We start from the raw sequence: 5,656 nt of genomic DNA on the forward strand, positions 1-5,656 counted from the left end.
CACATATCACCGCTTTATGACTGGTTTATCACTTCCTTATGCCTTCTCCAGGTTAATACATCTGCCCCTCTGTTTGCGGAGTAGAAACATCATCTCTGCCATCACTTTGATGAACACTCTCGGTGCCGTGGAGAGACCAAATGGCAGGGCCTGGAACTGGTAGTGACAGTACTGCAGTGCAAACCGTAGATAAGCCTGATGAGGCGGCCAGATCGGAATGTGAAGGTACGTATCCTTGATATCCAGAGACACTAGGAATTCCCCTTCCTCCAGACCTGAGATCACTGCTCTTCCAGACTCCATCATGAATTTGAACACTCGTAAGTACGGGTTCAATGACTTGAGGTTCAAAATCTGTTTTACCGAACCATCCGGTTTCGGTACTACAAACAGGTTGGAATAATATCCCTTGTTGTGCAGATGAGGTGGAACTGGAACAATGACCTGAGTCTACCAGTTTTTGAATGGCGTTCTGTAAGGTTATACTCGCTTCCTGTGAAACTGGTAGGCCTGATTTGAAGAATCTGTGAGGTGGGAGCTCCTGAAACTCCAGTCTGTAGCGCTGGGAAATAAGATTTATGACCCAGGGATCCTGGCATGATGTTGTCCAGATGTGACTGAAAATTTTTAGTCGGGCTCCTACCAGCCAGTCCTCCAGGCATCGCGGTCCACCGTCATGCTGAGGTTTTTGAGGAAGCAGAGCTTGAGCTCTGTTCCTGTGAACCGGCAGTTACTGATTTTCATGGTTTACCTCTGGCGGCTGTAGACGAATCTCTGGTTTTGCCCTTAAACTTGGCCGTCCGAAAGGACTGTAGATTAGGTCCTGAGTAAGCCTTCCTGGCTGGGGGAGCTGCAGAAGGAAGATACGTGGACTTACCCGCAGTAGCTTTGAGAACCATTTGTCTAGGTCATCTCCAAATAAGGTCTCTCCTGTGAAGGGTAGGCCTTCCACGCCTTTCCTGAAGTCCGCATTGGCAGTCCACTGACGTAGCCATAAGCCTCTGCTTGCTGACACTGCCATAGCAGTGGTGTGTGCATTAAGTAAGCCTATTTCTTTTATGGCTTCCACCATAAAATTTGCAGAGTCCTGTATTATGTTGCAGGAATAAAACAATCTCCCCCTTATGCAAGGTACCTAACCCTTCAATTAGGTTACCCGACCATTTTGCGATGGACTTAGAAATCCACCCACATGCCTTAGTGGGTCTCTGTGCCACCCCAGCAGCTGTATGGAAAGATTTGAGTGTATTCTCAATTCTACGATCAGCCGTGTCTTTTAGGGAGGCTGCACCCGGGACAGGCAATACAATTTTTTGTGACAGCCTGGATACTGATGCATCCACTATCGGCGGATTTTCCCATTTTCTCTTACGTCCTAGAGGATGCTGGGGTCCACATTAGTACCATGGGGTATAGACTGGTCCACTAGGAGCCATTGGCACTTTAAGAGTTTGAGAGTGTGGACTGGCACCTCCCTCTATGCCCCTCCTACCAGACTCAGTTTAGAAAATGTGCCCGGAGGAGCCGGTCACAGCTGCGATTTGGGAAGGCTCAGCGGCACACAGTGTTGGCGCAATGAGGGGCGTCCTGAGCCAGCGTCTTAATACCCTACACTGGTCACGGACGCTAACCGGAGACTGAATCTTAAGGCTAGCGTCAGAATCCGCAGTACACAGACTGAATCCCCCGGCTAGTGACAGAATCCTCAGGCCAGTATAAAGAATCAGGAGGCGAGGCTTCTCAGAGCGGTCCCAGCAGCGTTCAGCGCCATTTCCCTGCCTGCAGTTCCTGTATACTGTTAGCTGTCCCTCCAAGCGACTCCAGCTATCCTGAGCAGTACCAGGGGGTTGTAGAGAAGGGGGGGGGGGGGGGGGCTGTGTAAAATCTGTGTAGTCTATTAAGGTACACAGATAGCGATGGTAGTTTTATTTGTTCTACCTCAGTGAGCGCTGTGTGTGGGTTGGCTCCAATCTCTGTGTCTCTCTCTCTCTCTCTCTCTGCCATACTTGGGGGGGAAAGGGGGGGGGGGGGGGCTTGGTGGTGGAAGATGTGACTGACATTCCCTGTGTGTGTGTGTGTACACAGACGCTAAACGGGGACTGAATCCCCTGGTTAGCGACGGATTCCTCAGGCCAGAATATAGAAGGTGCGCGGGAAGACGCGCTATCTTCGGGCGGGGCTTCTTCTCAGCACGGTCCCAGCAGAGTTCATCGCCATTTTCCTATCTGCACCACAGACTGCAGACGGTGATGGGGACGTGCTGGGGGGGCAGCACCCCTTGCAGGGGGTGCAGCTCATGTTTGAGACCATTAGAGATATGTTAAATATTGCTGATATGTCACCTGAGCAGGTTGAGGAGGCTTACTTCACGGACAATAAGAAAGCCTCGCTAACCTTCCCTGCGTCTAAAGTATTAAACGCTATTTGAGAAATCCTGAGTGTAAGGATTCCAGATCCCCAAAAGGGTTCTGGTTACATTTCCCTTTCCCTGAGGAGGATAGAAAGAATTGGGAAAAACCCACCCATAGTTGATGCATCTGTGTCCAGACTGTCAGAGAGGGATCTGCCGCGTTGAATGAACCGGCTGATCGCAAGATTGACTCTACGCTCAAATCCATATTTACAGCTTCAGGGGCGATACTACGGCCTACCATTGCCTGTGCATGGATCTCTAAAGCTATAGTAAAGTGGTCTGGCACGTTACTTGAAAAAAAGTAAAGTTGAATTGTTCTTACGTAACATACAGGATTCTGCAGGATTTACGGTAGAATCCATGAAAGACCTGGGTTCGATGGTTGCAGGAATATGTAGAGGACTCTGGCTGCGCCATTGGTCTGCCGACACGGAATCCAGGAGAGGTGTGGAGACCCTACCCTACACAGGTTAGGCTCTCTTTGGGGAAGCGTTGGATACGTGGATTTCCATGACTACAGCGGGTAAGTCTCTGTTTCTTCCCTCAGCTGCACCTGCCACGAAGAAACCCTTTTCTTCAGCTGCATCACAGTCATTTCGGACTGCCAAACCAAGTAAGGCCAAACCGTCCAACACCTTCTTTAGGGGAGGTCGGCCAAAGTCCAAGAAACCTGCTGCTGCGGGTTCCCAGGAACAGAAACCTGCTTCAGATACGCCAAGGTCCTCAGCAGGACGGTGGACCGCGCGGCCTGGAAGTGGGGCCGGTGGGGTCCAGACCCGGGCATTTCAGTCACGTCTGGGTGTCATCCGGCCTGGATCCCTGGGTGCAAGATATGGTGTCCCAGGGGCACAGGTTGGAATTTCAAGATCTCCCTCCTCACGGATTCTTCAAATCTGGCTTGACGGGAAGCCATCCAGAAGTGGGTGGAGGCACAGATTATTGTACCAGTCCCACCCCATATGCAAGACAAAGGTTACTATTCAAACCTTTTCGTGGTACAGAAACCGGATGGTTCGGTCAGACCTATTCTGAACTTAATATCGCTAAATCCCTTCCTGCGGGACTTCAAGTTCAAAATGGAGTCTCTAAGGGCGGTGATATCAGGTCTGGAGGAGGGGAAAATTCCTGGTATGCCTGGATATCAAGGATGCGTACCTCCACATTCCGATTTGGTCGCCACATCAAGCTTATCTCCGAGGCCCTGCCATTCGGCCTCTCCACAGCACCGAGGGTATTCACCAAGGTGATGGCGGAGATGATGGTTCTCCTCTGCAGACAGGGGGTGAACATATTTTCATATCTGGACGATCTGCTGATAAGGGAATCGTCCAAGGAGAAGCAGTTACAGTCCATTGTTCTCAATCTACTCAGAGAACACGGTTGGATCCTGAGTCTTCCAAAATCACGTTTGGAACCAACCAGGATGCTGTCCTTTCTGGGAATGATCCTCGACACGGAAGTGCAGAGGGTGTTTCTTCCACGGGAAAAAAGTGTTGGTCATACAAACAATGGTCCGGGATGTTCTGAAGCGAACCCGGGTGTCGGTTCATCAGTGCATTTGCCTTCTGGGAAAGATGGTGGCCCCTTACGAGGCTGTGCAGTATGGGAGGTTTCACGCTCGGTCCTTCCAACTGGATCTCCTGGACAAGTGGTCGGGATCCCATCTACACATGCACCAGAGAATACGTCTGTCGCCAAAGGCCAGGATTTCACTCCTCTGGTGGCTGCAATTACCTCACCTTTTGGAGGGCCGCAGGTTGGGGATTCAGGACTGGGTCCTTCTAACCACGGATGCAAGACTCCGGGGCTGGGGCGCAGTCACTCAAGGGGAAACCTTCCAAAGAAGGTGGTCAAGTTTGGAAGCTGGCCTGCCAATAAACATTCTGGAACTAAAGAGCCGTATACAACGGTCTTCTCCAAGCGGCCCCTCTTCTGAGAAATTGGGCCATTCAAGTGCAGTCGGACAATGTAACGACAGTGGCTTACATAAACCGTCAGGGTGGAACGAAGAGCAGAGCTGCGATGTCAGAGGTAACAAGAATCTTCCTCTGGCCAGAAAAACATACGTTGACGCTGTCAGCAATCTTCATTCCGGGAGTAGACAGCTGGGAAGCGGACTTCATCAGCAGACACGATCTCCATCCAGGGGAGTGGGGTCTCCATCTGTAGGTGTTCAAGGAGGTAACATCTTTGGGGCGTACCCCAAATCGATATGATGGCCTCTCATCTCAACAAGAAGCTTCGGCGGTATTGTTCCAGGTCAAGGGTCCCGCAAGCAGTGGCGGTAGGCGCCCTAGTGACTCCGTGGGTATTCCAGTCGGTGTACGTGTTTCCTCCACTCCCACTCATAACAAGAGTTCTCAAGCTCATAAGGAGAACAAAGGTTCAGGCAATCCTCATCGCTCCGGACTGGCCAAAAAGGGCTTGGTATGCGGATCTTCTGCTAGAAGAGCCGAGGCCTCTTCCTCTTCAGGAGGACCTGCTGCAGCAGTGACCGTTCGCCTATCAAGACTTACTGCGGCTACGTTTGACGGCGTGGAGGTTGAACGCCAGATAATAGCTCGGAAGGGCATTCCGAACAAGGTTATTCCTACCCTGATACAGGCTAGGAAAGGAGTAACTTCAAAACATTACCATCGTGTTTGGAAAAAAATATGTATCTTGGTGCGAGTCCAAGAAGTTCCCTGCGGTGGAGTTTCATCTGGGACGTTTTCTCCTCTTCCTGCAAGCAGGTGTGGATCTGGGCCTGAGGTTAGGATCCATAAAGGTCCAAATTTCGGCACTATCCATTTTCTTCCAGAAACAGTTGGCTGCCCTCCCTTGAGGTTCAGACTTTTTTTGAAGGGAGTTCTGCACATCCAACCTCCCTTTGTACCGCCTTGGGATCTTAACTTGGTGTTGCAGTTCCTCCAGTCAGACTGGTATGAACCTCTTCAGGAGGTTGAGGTCAAATTTCTCACGTGGAAGGCTGTCACTTTGTTGGTCTTAGCTTTTGCTAGACGTGTGTCGGAGTTGGGTAAAAGCCCATGCTTGATCTTCCATGAAGACAGAGCTGAGCTTCGGACACATCAGCAGTATCTTCCGAAGGTTGTGTCGGCATTTCATATCAACCAACCTATTGTGGTGCCGGTTGCGACTGACTCCTCAATCTCATCAAAGTTTTTAGATGTTGTAAGGGCTCTAAAAATCTATGTGAGGATGACTGCTCGTCACAGAAAATCGGACTCTCTGTTGGTCCTGTAT

This window comes from Pseudophryne corroboree, chromosome 7 (genome assembly GCF_028390025.1).
Source record: "Pseudophryne corroboree isolate aPseCor3 chromosome 7, aPseCor3.hap2, whole genome shotgun sequence".
Classification (NCBI taxonomy): Eukaryota; Metazoa; Chordata; class Amphibia; order Anura; family Myobatrachidae; genus Pseudophryne; species Pseudophryne corroboree.